General features: G+C 41.6%; 1 long non-coding RNA gene across 2 annotated transcripts in view; it reads left to right on the top strand.

Moving 5' to 3' along the window:
- LOC120094649 (uncharacterized) overlaps window positions 1-18,115 on the top strand; it is a 47,286-nt gene that overhangs the window by 18,370 nt on the left and 10,801 nt on the right. Inside the window, exon 5 of one of the 2 annotated variants that reach the window (XR_015629057.1) lies at window positions 3,241-6,962. The exons of the other annotated variant lie outside the window; for it this stretch is intronic. This is a non-coding gene — a long non-coding RNA (uncharacterized LOC120094649). Of the gene's footprint in view, window positions 1-3,240; window positions 6,963-18,115 lie in introns of those variants that run through there. 2 annotated transcript variants of the gene reach the window in all.

Raw genomic sequence — 18,115 nt, 5'->3', positions numbered from 1 at the left:
AAGTGGATATCTGTCTGTCTGTCTGTCTATCTATCTATCTATCTATCTATCTATCTATCTATCTATCTATCATTTGACAATGCGGGATGGTCATACAGGTGAGGCAGATACAGGATAGAACAAGGCCTGTCATTGGACAAGAAGGAAGGATGGGCGGAAGAAAAGTTTGAGGGAAGGGGGAGGAGACTGGGACGAAAAGAACAAGAGGGGGAAGACTGCAGAGAAGCTGTGTTGGAGAGAACATGGAGGGGGAGGTTAAGATTCCACACTGTACCTTTACAGGTTGTTATGAATGTTCTTAAGGGATGGATGTGTACAGGGCTTTGTATGTCTAGGTGGGCAATTATATCTTATCAATTGGATCAGAGGTTATTGTGTTGTGTGTTCTTTCATGTGGTGATTTAAGTTTCAGAGAGTGTGCGGCGGCTAGTTTGGGCCGCCTCGAGTTGGGATGTGTGTCTCTGGCATGGAAACCTCCCTTAGAAACTAGATAGGTAGAGAGATTGCTGTCAGGCTCAGAGAGAGAGAGGCCTTTGGCACTGTGATATGGGATGGAGCAAAGCGGGTGAGATGCTTTGCTGACTGAGACTTAAGATGTCTAGTAGATATCTTAGGTCACTTTGTTGCCGGACCAAGAGCAGGTAAAAAGACTGATTTATTTTTATAATTTTACAACTACATGACCATCTATTTATCTATCAATCATCTATCTATCTATCTATCTATCTATCTATCTATCTATCTATCTATCTATCTATCTATCTATCTATCATCTATCTTCTATTTCCTATCTATCTGTCTGTCTATCTATATTCTATCTATCTATCTATCTATCTATCTATCTATCTATCTATCTATCATCTATCTTCTATTTCCTATCTATCTGTCTGTCTATCTATATTCTATCTATCTATCTATCTATCTATCTATCTATCTATCTATCTATCTATCTATCTATCTCTTCTATTTCCTATCTATCTATCTATCTATCTATCTATCTATCTATCTATCTATCTATCTATCTACCTATCTATCATCTATCTATCCACCCATCTATCTTTGCTATATGCCCACATAACAGAGTTCGTCTCAGTTATCTGAGCTCACTGAACTAAGCCAACCTCCCCCACGCCTTGCAAAAAAGTTCACACGAAAGCAAAGCTGGGAGTTCCAGGAACAATGGGACTGGTAAAAATCAACACGGAACAAGTTTAGGAAGACAACACCACAGAACTGTAGCATCTTGGAGAAGCAAGCCAACACATGGGCTAGTGATTTAATTATCATATATTGCCACCCAGCTCTCAGTCTCCCTGAGCTATTCCTGTATATGTTACCTATATAATGCCTGAGGCCAATGTAGCAAGGTAGCATTGTCTGTCTGCTACTGTTCATGCCTTTTAACACAGCATTTTATTTCTGTTTTTTCCCTTCCTTCTATTTTCTTCTTTCTTTTCTCATACACTATAGCCTATCCTCTTCCTGGTACTTCTGTAAAAGCCCAGAGGCTAACATGACTTTCAATATCTGAGTATCTCTTTCTGTTCCTTGCTTTTTTAGTCTTATATTAACCAAAACTCCCATAACTCCCCTCCCTTCTAAATTTTTCTTCACTTTTATTATTCCTACCTAGCAGCTGAATACAAATGGCTACTCTTGCTGTTAATACTTATGTATATTTTCTTTTCTTTTACACTCATGCCCACATTAAATGATGTATTAGGATACCTGGTACTATCAAGTCTCTGCTTCTAAAACAATCAGTGCCTAACAAATGTCTCTCTTTTATCGTAGGCAACTCTTACTGTTATGAGCAGTGTATTAACCAGTGGATAGTAATGTTGCTGAGTTCTAAATCTATAGGGCTGGGCTAGGAATAGAGCCTGGTGTTCAGAACACTGGTGTCATGGAGGAAAACATCACCATGACCCTTCTACAACCTTATCTCTCCTCAACCTTGCAAACACTTCCACTGAAAACAGAGATAGCCCAAATTAAAGGAATAAGAGCAACGACAACAGAGAAAAATGTCTTCAACGATAACCTAACCCCAGATAGGTAGCTCTCAGTCCCAAGACGTAAGAGAACATGAGAAACAATGACAATAGGTTACTACCAAAAACGATCAATCTGATAGTAATAGCCATGGATGAAAGCGACTTCTATAAAAATACATACATAGAATTAAGAAGTATATTTGTAAATATGCTTAAACCCGTCTGAGGGGACACAATATCACCTGAGAGAATACAAATATTTAAATAAAATAAGGAAGTCAATTCACGGTATAGAATTCAATGAAGAGATTAAAAAGTATTGGTGAGGGACCAAATAGAAATTGTGGAGATAAAAATATAATAGTTCAAGTAGCAATTAGAATTATACATACTGAGCAGGTTGTATTCAGATATATACATGTATATAAGAATATCTATATCTATCTATCTATATGCATATATACATATATACACATACATATGTGTGTATATATATATATATATATATATACATATATATATCAACAATTAGGCCCTGAGTTTGTGAAAGAGTAAGATGGTTGCATGGGAGGGGGGATAAAATGGGAAAGATGCAATTATGTTATAATCTCAAGAAGCAGAAGATAATGTTTAAAATACTAGTTTTCAGAATTATATGTTTCCATTGTGTTGAGTGCAATGTGGAAAGTGGTTCTGGAGGCTCACCAAGTTACAAAAAGTTCAGTAGAAACCCTCAACAATAGTGGGTTATGTGGAAGACAGAGTGTCATGGTTTGTTTGCTGTCAAAGTAGAGGAACTGGACCATTCAACTGAAGTTAATGCTAAAATTTGAAGTATATGAACGGAGCATGCAGGGACTTTGGGGTTCCATGATTCACGCACAAGGAAAAGAAAAATTTCATGCCCAAAGAATAGACATTATTTACAATAAAACCCTAAGAGAAAATTCCCCAAATCTTGGGAAAGGGAATTTTATTCCCATACATAGAACACAAATCAGATCAGTCAGGAAGGAACTCTCTGTGGCACGTTACTGTCACAACCCTGAAAGTACAGGAGCAAAGAAAGTATTTAAAAGCCGGAAGAGAGAAAGAGCAGGGCCATCAGAATCGCAACTGACTTTTCAGCTGAAACCTTACAATGGCTTAGAATGACAAATTTCAGACTGGGAGATACATAACTGCCAGCCCAGCTCTAGATAACTGAAATATTCTGTTTTTTTCTTTTTGTTTGTGTTTTCAGAGAAGCAAAACTTTTTGACAAAAATCAAGATAAAGGAAATATGGCCACCAAGCCGGCCCTAATGAAAATGCTGGAGGGAACACTGTGGCTGGAAGAGAAAGGCTTCAGCAAGAAGAAGAAAGGATTCATACCTTTCAATAGTAATTCTGGATTCTAGGTGGCTTAGTCACTCTATCAAAAAACACAAACACAAATTGTATTGGAGTCCAGGATGCTTCTTTTTGATTGCTTTCAAGAAACAGATTATTTTTTTTTCATGTTAGTTGATACAAACAGATTCATTTTCAACTAAGTGTGTGTGTGTGTGTGTGTGTGTGTGTGTGTGTGTGTGTGTGTGTGTAGGGTATTTTATTTATTTACATTTCAAATGTTATCCTCTTTCCCCGTTTCTCCTCTGCAAATCCCCTATCCCATCCTCCCTTACCCTGCTTCTATAAGGGTGCTACTCCCCTACCCACCCACCCATTCCTGCCTCACCGCCCTGGCATTCCTCTACATCAAGCCTTCACAGGACCAAGGGCCTCCCCTCCCACTGATGCAAGATAAGCCCCCTTCAACTCCTTCAGTTCTTCTCCTAACTCCTCCATTGGGGTACATGTGATCAGTTTGGTGGTTGACTTTGAGCAGCCACCTCTGTATTTATCAATACTCTGGTAGAGCCTCTCAGGGCACAGCTATAACAGGCTCTTGCCAGCAAGCACTTCTTGGCATCTGCAATAGTGTCTGGGTTTGGTGTCTGCATATGAGATGGATCCCCAGGTGGGGCAGACTCTGGATGGCCTTTCCTCCAGTCTCTGCTCCACTCTTTGTCCCTGTATTTCCTTTAGACAGGAGCAATTCTGGGTTATAACTTTGGAGAGTGTGGGTGACCCCAGTCCTCAACTGAGGGTCATGCCTAGCCTCTGGATATGGTCTCGACAGGTTTCCCCTCCCCTTTGTGGGGTATTTCGCTCATGTCATCCCCATGGGGACTTGGGAGGCTCTTGCTTTCCTGGCATCTGGGACTTTCTGGTTGCTACCCCCAGTTCCCTGTCCCCCATTGCTACAACCTCTGTTCAATTTCCTGACCCTCTGTACATCTCCCCCATCTCCTCCCATACCTGATCCTGCCCCTTTCCCCCTCCCCTTCTCTTTCTCCCAAGTCCCTACCACCCTCTACTACCCTTGACTATTTTGTTCCCCCTTCTAAGTAGGACTGAAGCATTCACACTTTGTTCTTCCTTCCTCTTGAGCTTCATGCGGTCCGTGAATTGTATCACAAGTATTCCAAACTCTTTGCCTAATATACATGTATCAGTGAGTACATATCATGTGTGTTCTTTTGTGATTGAGTTACCTCACTCAGGATATTTTCTAGATCCATCCATTTGCTTGTGAACTTCGTGGAGTCGTTGTTTTTAATAGTTGGGTAGTGTTCCACTGTGTAGATGTCCTACATTTCCTGTATCCATTCATCTGTTGAAGGGCATCTGGGTTCTTTCCAGTTTCTGGCTATTATAAATAAGGCTGCTATGAACAAACCTGAGGACCCAGCTATACCTCTCTTGGGCATATACCCAAAAGATGCTCCAACATGTGATAAGGACACATGCTCCAAGAAACAGATCTTAATGTCAATAATAACAGGCTTGTGGTGCTTTGAATGAGAAATGGTCCCCATAGGCTCATATTCAATATTTGGTTCCCAGTTGAACTTTTCTGGAAGGATCAGGAGGCATGGAGCTGGGCATGAAATTGTTTCTTCACTCTGTCACCGGGGACTCTAATGCTCTGAAACAATGAGGTAAATTAAACACTGTCTTTTATAAAGTGCAGTGCTTTATCATAGCAAGAGAAGTAGAACTAAGACAATACCATACAGTTTCTTTCCTTATGTCTATGTGCTGCACTGAATGTTTTCCATGTATATATGTTGTATAATCATAGCATATTTGCAACTAAACCATAGTATATGATTAGCTTCATGTGTTCTTGAATTTAGTTTCCAAGAACTTTTTTGAAAAAAATTTCTATGTTTACCATAGAAATTGGACTATAGTTTTCTTCTTTTTAAAAATAAATTTGTTTTTTTTAGATTATTACATAATTTTCTCCTTTACTTTCCCTTCTCTTTGTAAACCTTCCCATATGCCTCTCCTTGCTCACTTTCAAATTCATGGCCTTTTTTTTTGCATTAGATGTTGTTAGTGTGTGTGTGTGTGTGTGTGTGTGTGTGTGTGTGTGTGTATAAAATATATGTGTGTGGTATATATTGTATATATAATGTATATAATGTATATATCACATACATCTATATATCTATATCTGATCTAGATATATATCTAGTCTATATGTATATGTATAGATATAAATATTCCTAACTATAAAATTCTCAGCCTGAGTGATGTTACTTATATGTATATTTTTAGGAAGGACCGCTTGGTATTGGATACCCAATTTAGTGTGCACTTCCCTAGAGAACACAATTTCTCCCATTATCACCATTTCCTAGTTGCCTATAGCTCTTTATGTGGGGTTGAGATCTCATAGTCTTTCCCTTATACAGTTATCATCATCTTCCTCCTCCTCTTCCTCATCATCCCCCTCCCCTCCTCCTCCCCCTTCTCCCTTTACCCTCCTCCTTCCCCTTTTCTTCCCCCCCTCTCCTCCCCTCCTCCTCCTCTTTGCATTCCTACTATATTTTGATGTATGCTGAGGTGGAACTTTGGTTCTTTTTTTTTTTTTTTTCGGAGCTGGGGACCGAACCCAGGGCCTTGCGCTTCCTAGGTAAGCGCTCTACCACTGAGCTAAATCCCCAGCCCCTGAGGTAGAACTTTGGAGAATGAGTTTGGCAGTGTTTCTTTTCTAAGTTACAAAACAGTTCGTGGGCGGGGCAGGTACTCACATTGTCCTGAACACTTTTCAGATTATACCTTCTGAGACATGTAATGCCCAAGATAGGTGTTGCCTTCCAAATATATTGGGAATCTGGGAGGGAAACATAGCATCAAGATCTTCCGAAGATGAGCAGCTTTCAAGACCTCCTAAGCATTCATCGCTCTGAGAGATGAAACTGAATATATCAAGTCAACAGCTATAGCTTCCGAGTTCTGGGCTTCTACAGTAGACAGGCACCTCTGGAGTTTACTGTATTCACTGAGTCCAGGCTGAGGATGATCAAATGCTAGGGCTATTCTCAGTTGATGGTTACTCTCTTTGCTTTCTTTTTTCCTGGTTATTCTCTTTTACCAGGACATATGGAGGCAATTTCTAGCCCTCCCTTCTACTTATAATTCTGATAACTGTAATTAGCCTATATATAACCCTTCAAGGACACCACAAGAACATGGCCCACAGAATCAACTAAACGGTGCTCATAAGGGATCACATGGATTAAATCAATAGTCTCTGATCCTGCATACATCTGTGCCAGTTCCTCTGCACATACACGATGGGTATGTGGCTTGGTGTTCTTGTGGACATCCTGAGAGTGAAAGAAAGGCTGTCTCTGACTCTTCTGTCTGCTCTTGGGACCCTTTTCCTCCTACTGGGTTGCCTGGTCCAGCCTTGACATGGGGGTTTGTGCCTAGACTTATTACATCTTATTATGGCTCGTTTGTTTGACGTAATTGGGAAGCCTGCTCTTTTATGAAGGGAGATAGAGCAGCAGTGAGTTTAGGGGAGAGGGGACGTGTGTTGGGGGAGAAGGGGAGAAGAGGCTGCAGGGTGGAGTGTAATGTATTAATAAAAAAATTAAAAAAATACATGTATCTTGGGATTTCTGTAATTGGCTTCTTTCCTTTCTTTCTACTTTCCCACACAATTCTTAGTTTCATTTTTGTTTTTAAATCTGAAGACAGGATCTTGCCATGTAAATCAGACAGACCTGGAACTTTTGTGGGCTGGCTTTGAACTCATGGTCTTCCTGCCTCCAACTCTGGAGTGACTGCCCTTCACAGCTGTGTATGTTGCTTCATCCTGATAATTTCAGGGGTCATGCTTTAATATCAGCACCTGGCTGCCGTTAACTATGGCAGAAGACACCCTGCAGATCATTGGCATGGTGTCTTGTACTTGAATCACAGTGCCCAAGAACCTGAGGCAGGAGGATTGCTGAGTTTGAGGGAAACCTTGGCTAGAACGTGAGTTCCGAGTCAGCCTGGATGAGTGACATTCTATTTCCAAAATCCAAAAGTAAACAGAGGTTGAGTCCAAAGACTTATCCTCATCCAGGACCTTAAGATTATCCTGGGGTACATGGTGAGGTCCATTTCAGGCTCAGAGACTTAGGGTAGAACCAAACACAACTGACAAAAAGCAGCCTGTGGAACAGGTTGATTGCTATTGATATCTGCTGTACTCATAGATCAGAGCCTAGCCCAACCATCATCAGAGAGGCTTCCTCTAGCTACTGATGGGAGCAGATGCAGAAAACCACGCTCAAACATTAGACAAAACATGGGGAGCCCCGTGGAAGAGAGGAGAAAGGATTGTAGGAGCCAAAGCAGTAGGAAAATAAAAAAACCAGGAAAACACAGCCCACAGAATGAACTAGGTAGGCTTATAGGGACAGTCACAGACCCTCATGAGCCTGAGTTACACCCTTTGCATATAGACTGGGGTTGTTTAACTTGGTGTGTTTGTGGGATTCCTAGCAGCGGGAATGGAGGTTTCTCTGACTCTTTTGCCTGCTTTTGGGATCCTTTTTTCTCCTACTGGCTTCATCCAGCCTTGATATAAAGGCATGTGCCTAGTTGTATTTCATCTTGTTACACCATGTTCGGTTGACATCCCCGGGAAGACTTCTCTTTTCTGAAGGGGACTGGAGAAGCAGTGGATCCAGGGGGAAAGAGGAGGCAGGGGGCGGGGGGTGGGGGCTGGGTCCAGGATGTATTGTATGGGAGAAGAATGAATGAAAAGAAAAAAGAAAAGAATAAGGAAAAGTGTATTCATATAGAATTTTTAAATACACTGGCAGTGAGTTTTCCATTTATGTACAAGGGGACAAAAATGACTTATGATAAATAGAAATAGGCATATAGAAGAAAATAATTCAACATCTAAAAACATCATAAATCCAACAGAAGCAATTTGTTACAATTAAACAATATTTGACTTCAAGGGACCGATCTTTCGCGCTTATTTGAGTCGATATGTATTTGGCACAATTCCCAAAAATTTTGGCTAGAAACAAAAACCTACAAAGAGGTCTGTGTTTAAATGCCATGGTTGTGACATAAACTGACAAACGCCAGGCCCTTCTGTCTGTCACTCTCCCAAGCAAAGCAGGGACCCACCCAAAGGAAGAGTGACGTGTTCATAGGAACACACAATTTTCTGGCTTTTGTCATGATGTCACACATTGTGTTTCTCTTAAGATAGGCTTTTTACTGTTTTATACAAACCTCTCACAGACCCAGGGACAGGTGACAAGCGGACTAGAAAAAAAAAATAGAGACAGTGATGAAATAAAAAATATTCTTTAATCAATCACATTATGTGGCATGAGACCTCTCAGCGAGGGCTGAATGCTAATGTTGCAAGCAAGCCATGAAGGGATGTGGAAAACCCTAACTGTTAATTAGCCACACTAGGGCTTTGATCTGGTGGAAACCAAAGCTAGATTGGGGCCGCTGGTTCCTATTTCAGTGCCATTTGTGGCCGATGAAAGAATAAGCGACAGGAGTTAAAAGATTGGAAAGGAAGTGCCAGTAGCAAGCAGTACAAATTAGTCCGACTATTTTAGATCCCGTGTTTGTTCACGATGTTTGAAGAACTGTCAGAGTGGGGTAGCTGTGTTATTGACCGTGGAAGGATCTCTACCTTCACTGAAGCGCTCTTTGGGTTTGATTGCTTCGAGACCCATTGTCCAACATGGAACACTGCTTACACAGTACGACCTGGTTCTCGGTACATTATCTGAATGGCAGTCCCCTGTCCCCTGGACTTTGACGCTAGCTATCAATGAACTGCTTAGGCCTGTGACCTATGCGTCTCAGTAAGATAACGGCGCTCATAATTATAGTACAGAACTACAATGGTCACAAGCAACAGAATCACTTTAAAAACGTTAGGTATCTGAAGCCTGAGGCAGGCAGGTCACCAAATGACATCATTAGAAATCCCCCACCCCCGTCCCGCCCCTCCCTGCCCTACCCCGCCCCGCCCTGTCCCACCCTCTCAGTTCTGCCTTTGTATGTTTCCCATTTTGGCACACAGTTTTCTCATACGCATTGGCAAATGCAGTGGTTAGCAGTTCATGGTTATGTCTTAACAGCTTGACGCCAGGCTTAAATGTCTCTAAAGTCCCAGCAGAAAGTTTCGTTTATCCTCCTTGAACCAATCCCCACTGTTCAGAGGATGGGAAGACTGATCGCTCGGACTGTGTCCGGGTCTGCTTCAGGAAAGAAGTTTGGCCTGGGCAGGATGCAGACCTGGATTAAAGCCACAGAAACAACGGCCTGAGTGTGAAGGGGCTAGTATGCCCATGGGAAATGACCACCACGGCCACCCAGCCTTACCGTCTCCTGTACAACCCGCACTCTGTATTATCAAGATGACTCCAGACCCCTAAGGGAAAATTCCTAGGTCCATTTTCATACAGCAAAAAAGAGGAGGTGAGCTTGGATTGAAATTCACTATATACACAATCAGATAAAAATCTCGCTTATGTTTATTCTGGTGCCATGCATGCACACACCTTGTTCATAGCCATGGTTTATTTTTCTGGGTTTACTCTTTGGGTAAAGACACACATAGAGCTCTATTTCCTATGTGGTGGGGTCTGCACTGCTGTTGTCAAACATCACTGGACCAGCTAGCTACAAGGGAAGAAAGTAAATGATTGCCATCATCGTCATCGTCGTCGTCATCATCATCATTGTCATCATCATAGAGTGGATTTCAGAAGCAAGAATCAAGTTTCACGGGGTTGGGGATTTGGCACAGTGGAAGAGCGCTTGCCTAGTAAGCGCAAGGCCCTGGGTTCGGTCCCTAGCTCCGAAAAAAAAAAAAAAAGAAAAAAGGAAAAAGAAAAAAGAATCAAGTTTCACTTACTATTTACTCTGTAGAGCAATTTTGGAAGCAATCCAAGAAAGTTATTTTACACGTTACCGTGGGAGAGGTTGACTTGGGGTTTGCAGAGATGGTCCACTGGGCAAGCATGCAGACCTGAGTATGAATCTCCTGTACTATAACATAAATGCCTGACCTGACCCCTGTGTCATTAATCCCAGTGCTGATGTTGACAGGAGGTAGAGACAGGCAGACACAGCACAAAAGGCTCAGCTTGAAACTTGAGTTTCCTCAAAACCCTGGCTAAGGGCTACTGCATAGAAAAGGACTTATATTTCATCCAAGGTCCCTCCCTTTGAGTCTTGAGGAGTCTCTCACCTCCCAGGTCTCTGGTACACCTCCCCTCTGGGGAAGGGGAACTTGTAGAGTCCACCTCCAGTAGAAAGACAGGGCATCTAGGAGAGGGATGGGGTTGCCATCCCACATCAAAAACTCTGACCCAGAACTGTCCCTGTCTGAAGGAGCTGCAGGGACAAAAATCGAGAAGAGACTGAGGGAAAGGAGGTCCAGTGATTGGCCCAAATTACAATCCAGCTCAAGGGGAGGATCCAAGGCCTGCATTATTACTGATGTGTGTGTGCTTACAGACAGGAGCCTAGCATGGCTGCCCTCTGAGAGGCCCAGCAAGCAGCTGGAAGTGTCAGATGCAGATACTTAAACCCAACCAATGGACAGAAGCCGGGGACCCCTGTGGTTGAATTAGGGAAAGGCTGGAAGAAGCTGAGGCTGAGGGTGACCCCATAGGAAGACCAGCAGTCTCAACTAACCTGGACCCCCAGGATCTCTCAGACACTGAGCCACCAACCAGGCAGCATATACAAGGTAATACGAGGACCCTGACACATGTACGGCAGAGGACTGCCTGGTCTGGACTCAGTGAGGGAAGATCTACCTAACCCTGAAGAGACTTGAGGCCCCAGGGAGTGGGGAGGCCGGTTGAGGTAAGGGTGGAGGGGTGGGGACATCCTCTTGGAGACAGGAGTGGGTTTGGGTGGGAGGGAAGAATGAGATGGGGAGTGGTTGGGAAGAGGGCAGACCGGGAGGGGGATGAAGTCGACTGTAAAAAAGGATTAAAGAATAAAAAATAAATAATTTTTTTCTTTTCAAAAAGCAAAGCAAAGTGGACTTTCCCCTTATAAGAACAGTCCACTCATGCCTCTCGGATCCTTCCTTCAGAGAAGCAATGGCAATGAAACATTGATCCCATGGGATTCTTGAATTACTAAATAGCTTATGCTATGTTTTGCATGTTAATTGGCAATAGGTTGACTCTAATTACGATGCGTTGATTAAAATAGTAATGGGTTTTTGGTTGTTTTCAATAACATACATTAAATATATTTTGAGATGATTACATGTTCTCATAAAGTAAAGAATTATGTTGTTTCTTACACTATAGTTTTGCTTCTTCTTAAACTGCAATATAAAACCAAGTTATTATTTATATTATCCATGAAAAAGACTCATAAAAGGTAGAAATGTTAATGTTCTGTATACTGATATATACTATAAATTCTTCAATATTTGTACCTAATGACATTTTTTTCTTTCTATTAAAGTTTTTTTTTTTTTCTTAATCATAGATGGAACTGGGAATTATTACTTTGACCACCAGATGGAGCCAGTATTATTTCAGAAATAAGGATACTGATAGTTTTCACATTTCACATTGCCTACTAACCCAGGAGTTTTATATTCGATTCTGAGGTTGGCGAAGGATTTCAGATTTAGAGCTTATTAATAGAATATATCCCCATCAGTCGAAAGCCATATCCAACATTTCCTACAATGAATCATCTAAATTTCTGAGGTGTAAAATGAAGGCAATATTCAAGACGATCTGAATTCTATAACACAGGCTAGGAATGTTCTGTTGGTGCCGCTCAGATGACATCATGGCGTCTAGCAAGCATTCTTTGGCATTTCATCTCTTATAATCATAGAGGTCGATGATGTTGCTATCTAGTAAGAACAAGAAGTATTGAGACATCACTAATGCTGATGCCAAGAAGTGCTTGCTGACAGGAGCCAGATATGGGTGTCTCCCGAGAGGCTCTGCCAGAGCCCTACTGATACAGATGAGGATGGTTGCAGCTAACCATTGGACTGAACAAGGTGAACCCAATGGAGGAGTTAGAGAAAAGACTGAAGGAGCTGAAGGGGTTTACAACCCCATAGGAAGAACAACAATATCAACCAGTAAGACCCCACCAGAGCTCCCAGGGACTAAACCACCAACCAAAGAGTACACATGGAGGGACCCATGGCTCCAGCCACATATGTAGTAGGGGATGGTATTGTCCAGCATCAATAGGAGGTAAAGCCCTTGGTCCTGTGAAAACTCGTTTCCCCGGTGTAGGGTAATGCCAGGATGTTCAGGTGGGAAAGGGTAGGTGGGAGCATCCTCATAGAAACAGGGGCAGAGGATATAAGAGAGGGGGGGAAGGGGATAACATTTGAAATGTAAATACATAAAATATCCAAGAAAAATAAAATTAAAAAGCAAGCAAACAAACAAACCCAAAAGACTCTTAAATGGTATTCATTTTGAAAGCCTACTGGATGTTTGTACAGAGAAATGTTGAGCAGTGTTGAGAGACTGTAAATTTATGTTCCTGAGAAGGGAGCCTGAGGCTTCTTAAGGTCTTGGGGTAATTCGCATCATGTAGGCCTTGAAGTTTCCACAAATGCTAAAGTGAATGTTTGAATGCATAAAAACTGCAATTTGTTCAAATTAAACTTCTAAACATGTAATATTCAGGACAGCTTTTACCATGTAGAAGAAAGCAGGCATGCATTCATGTGTGTATCTATCTTATGCTGCCTTTGGTTATGCCTCTGCTTTTATGTCTCACCTTCTAATATAATCAATACGCCTTCCAAAAGTTGATTTGTGCATTCATGCACATGTATATGCATGTGTGTTTGCATGTGCACCCGCCCATATATGTTGCATTTGCCTATGTGTATGTGTTTCATGTTCTTTTTAAAAAATTTACTTATTATCTATAAGTACACTGTAGCTGTCTTTAGACACACCAGAAGAGCACTTCAGATCTCATCACAGATGGTTGTGAGCCACCATGTGGTTGCTGGGATTTGAACTCAGGACCTCTGTAAGAGCAGTCAGTGCTCTTAACCACTGAGCCATCTCTCCAGCCCGTTTCACGTTCTATCCACACACTCTCGTCACATCAACAATGATTCACCATCTAAACATGGTCTTACTGGTGAAAGACAGGACACTGATGCTGAAAGAAGTTATCCGCACAGAGTAGCAGGAAGTGGTTAATTTAAAACAAGGCTGAGGTATCCTCTTCAGAAGACTGTGTGTGATGGCGGCCAGGTGGTGAGGAGCTCAGCACGCCTTGCAGACCGTGTAATGCCAGGGAGTGGAATTCACACAATTAGTCTAAGCCTGTAGTGTGATAATGGACTTGACAAAATGATTTCATGGATAAGAGGCCAGAAGGGAAGCTGTAGGTGAAGTCGAGTGTTTGGTGTCTAAGCTTAATGGGCATAGTTTTCAAGCAGCGTGTGGTTCCTAGGTGACTATCAATTATAATATACAAATAGAGTCTTGCTGTTGCTAGGATTCTATCTAAACAGAATTGTGCATTGATTGGGTTAATGAAATATAAATTCCATTCAGGGAGCCCATTCTGTAAATGTGAAATTGGAGCATGAGAAAGAATGAGAAAGAAAAAACAAAAAAAAGACGAAGAAGATGCTGAAGTAAAGGCAGCAGCTGAGAATATTTGACTCTGGAGTGAAGCTGAGTTCTTACCCAACACAGCATTTCCTAAACTCTCTTCATTCCATTCTCAATGTCTTCTCCTCCTCCTGGAAAGTTCTTAGGGATGATACCTTGCAGGTGATGCTTGAGTACCATTAAATAACAGAGAATAATTCAGGGGAGATAGGAATGTTTTCCATGCCTTCATGCTAAGTTTTCTGGGGGCAGCACGTAGAGAGCTATCACCTTCGGGACGTGTACCCACTAAGTGGTTTACAGAGGCTCTGCTCGTCAGTGGTAGGGATCCTTCAGAGTGACGGTCTAGGAATGGAAGCATGAACAGGAGTCTGTCCCACTAAAGCTTCTTAAGGCCTGTAGGTTAGGAATGGTGCTATCTCTTGGCATTTCCTTGATTAGAAATTTCTATCTGCAGAAGACAGTTGCGAATTATGTTAGAAATACGACTATGCTTAAGCAGGATATCTGAACATTCTTTTTTTTTTTTATTACCTTGAGTATTTCTTATATAGATTTCGAGTGTTATTCCCTTTCCTGGTTTCTGGGCAAACATCCCCCTCCCCCTCCCCTTCCTTATGGGTGTTCCCCTCCCCATCCTCCCCCCCCTTGCCGCCCTCCCCCCAACAATCTAGTTCACTGGGGGTTCAGTCTTAGCAGGACCCAGGGCTTCCCCTTACACTGGTGCTCTTACTAGGATATGCATTGCTACCTATGGGGTCAGAGTCCAGGGTCAGTCCATGTATAGTCTTTAGGTAGTGGCTTAGTCCCTGCAAGCTCTGGTTGCTTGGCATTGTTGTTCATAAGGGGTCTCGAGCCCCTTCAAGCTCTTCCAGTTCTTTCTCTGATTCCTTCAGCGGGGGTCCTATTCTCAATTCAGTGGTTTGCTGCTGGCATACGCCTCTGTGTTTGCTGTATTCTGGCTGTGTGTCTCGGGAGAGATCTACATCCGGCTCCTGTCGGCCTGCACTTCTTTACTTCATCCATCTTGTCTAATTGGGTGACTGTATATGTATGGGCCACATGTGGGGCAGGCTCTGAATGGGTGTTCCTTCTGTGTCTGTTTTAATCTTTGTCTCTCTATTCCCTGCCAAGGGTATTCTTGTTCCCCTTTTAAAGAAGGAGTGAAGCATTCACATTTTGATCATCCGTCTTGAGTTTCATTTGTTGTAGGCATCTAGGGTAATTCAAGCATTTGGGTTAATAGCCACTTATCAATGAGTGCATACCATGTGTGTTTTTCTGTGATTGGGTTACCTCACTCAGGATGATATTTTCCAGTTCTGACCATTTGCCTACGAATTTCATAGACTCGTTGTTTTTGATAGCTGAGTAATATTCCATTGTGTAGATGTACCACATTTTCTGTATCCATTCCTCTGTTGAAGGGCATCTGGGTTCTTTCCAGCTTCTGGCTATTATAAATAAGGCTGCGATGAACATAGTGGAGCACGTGTCTTTTTTATATGTTGGGGCATCTTGTGGGTATATGCCCAAGAGAGGTATAGCTGGATCCTCAGGCAGTTCAATGTCCAATTTTCTGAGGAACCTCCAGAGTGATTTCCAGAATGGTTTTACCAGTCTTCAATCCCACCAACAATGGAGGAGTGTTCCTCTTTCTCAGCATCCTCGCCAGCATCTGCTGTCACCTGAGTTTTTGATCTTAGCCATTCTCACTGGTGTGAGGTGAAATCTCAGGGTTGTTTTGATTTGCATTTCCCTTATGACTAAAGATGTTGAACATTTCTTTAGGTGTTTCTCAGCCATTCGGCATTCCTCAGCTGTGAATTCTTTGTTTAGCTCTGAACCCCATTTTTTAATAGGGTTATTTGTCTCCCTGCGGTCTAACTTCTTGAGTTCTTTGTATATTTTGGATATAAGGCCTCTATCTGTTGTAGGATTGGTAAAGATCTTTTCCCAATCTGTTGGTTGCCGTTTTGTCCTAACCACAGTGTCCTTTGCCTTACAGAAGCTTTGCAGTTTTATGAGATCCCATTTGTCGATTCTTGATCTTAGAGCATAAGCCATTGGTGTTTTGTTCAGGAAATTTTTTCCAGTGCCCATGTGTTCCAGATGCTTCCCTAGTTTTTCTTTTATTAGTTTGAGTGTATCTGGTTTGATGTGGAGGTCCTTGATCCACTTGGACTTAAGCTTTGTACAGGGTGATAAGCATGGATCGATCTGCATTCTTCTACATGTTGACCTCCAGTTAAACCAGCACCATTTGCTGAAAATGCTATCTTTTTTCCATTTGATGGTTTTGGCTCCTTTGTCAAAAATCAAGTGCCCATAGGTGTGTGGGTTCATTTCTGGGTCTTCAGTTCTGTTCCATTGGTCTATTTGTCTATCTCTGTACCAATATCATGCAGTTTTTATCACTATTGCTCTGTAATACTGCTTGAGTTCAGGGATAGTGATTCCCCCTGAAGTCCTTTTATTGTTGAGGATAGTTTTAGCTATCCTGGGTTTTTTGTTATTCCAGATGAATTTGCAAATTGTTCTGCCTACCTCTTTGAAGAATTGGATTGGTATTTTGATGGGGATTGCATTGAATCTGTAGATCGCTTTTGTTAAAATGGCAATTTTTACTATATTAATCCTGCCAATCCATGAGCATGGGAGATCTTTCCATCTTCTGAGGACTTCTTCAATTTCTTTCGTCAGAGTCTTGAAGTTCTTATTGTACAAATCTTTTACTTGCTTGGTTAAAGTCACAACGAGGTACTTTATATTATTTTGGTCTATTATGAAGGGTGTCGTTTCCCTAATTTCTTTCTCGGCTTGTTTCTCTTTTGTGTAGAGGAAGGCTACTGATTTATTTGAGTTAATTTTATACCCAGCCACTTTGCTTAAGTTGTTTATCAGCTTTAGTAGTTCTCTGGTGGAACTTTTGGGATCACTTAAATATACTATCATATCATCTACAAATAGTGATATTTTGACTTCTTCTTTTCCGATCTGTATCCACTTGACCTCCTTTTGTTGTCTGATTGCTCTGGCTAGAACTTCAAGAACTATATTGAATAAGTAGGGAGAGAGTGGGCAGCCTTGTCTAGTCCCTGATTTTAGTGGGATTGCTTCAAGTTTCTCTCCATTTAGTTTAATGTTAGCAACTGGTTTGCTGTATATGGCTTTTACTTTGTTTAGGTATGGGCCTTGAATTCCTATTCTTTCCAGGACTTTTATCATGAAGGGGTGTTGAATTTTGTCAAATGCTTTCTCAGCATCTAATGAAATGATCATGTGGTTTTGTTCTTTCAGTTTGTTTATATAATGGATCACGTTGATGGTTTTCCATATATTAAACCATCCCTGCATGCCTGGGATGAAGCCTACTTGATCATGGTGGATGATTGTTTTGATGTGCTCTTGGATTCGGTTTGCCAGAATTTTATTGAGTATTTTTGCGTCGATATTCATAAGGGAAATTGGTCTGAAGTTCTCTTTCTTTGTTGGGTCTTTGTGTGGTTTAGGTATAAGAGTAATTGTGGCTTCATAGAAGGAATTCGGTAGTGCTCCATCTGTTTCAATTTTGTGGAATAGTTTGGATAATATTGGTACGAGGTCTTCTATGAAGGTCTGAGAGAATTCTGCACTAAACCCATCTGGACCTGGGCTCTTTTTGGTTGGGAGACCTTTAATGACTGCTTCTATTTCCTTAGGAGTTATGGGGTTGTTTAACTGGTTTATCTGTTCCTGATTTAACTTCGGTACCTGGTATCTGTCTAGGAAATTGTCCATTTCCTGCAGATTTTCAAGTTTTGTTGAATATAGGCTTTTATAGTAAGATCTGATGATTCTTTGAATTTCCTCTGAATCTGTAGTTATGTCTCCCTTTTCATTTCTGATTTTGTTAATTTGGATACACTCTCTGTGTCCTCTCGTTAGTCTGGCTAAGGGTTTATCTATCTTGTTGATTTTCTCAAAGAACCAACTTTTGGTTCTGTTGATTCTTTCTATGGTCCTTTTTGTTTCTACTTGGTTGATTTCAGCTCTGAGTTTGATTATTTCCTGCCTTCTACTCCTCCTGGGTGTATTTGCTTCTTTTTGTTCTAGAGCTTTTAGGTGTGC

The sequence above is a fragment of the Rattus norvegicus genome, chromosome 9 (assembly GCF_021556685.1).
Source record: "Rattus norvegicus strain SHRSP/BbbUtx chromosome 9, alternate assembly SHRSP_T2T, whole genome shotgun sequence".
Lineage (NCBI taxonomy): Eukaryota > Metazoa > Chordata > Mammalia > Rodentia > Muridae > Rattus > Rattus norvegicus.
This window is presented reverse-complemented; position numbering and strand designations above follow the sequence as displayed.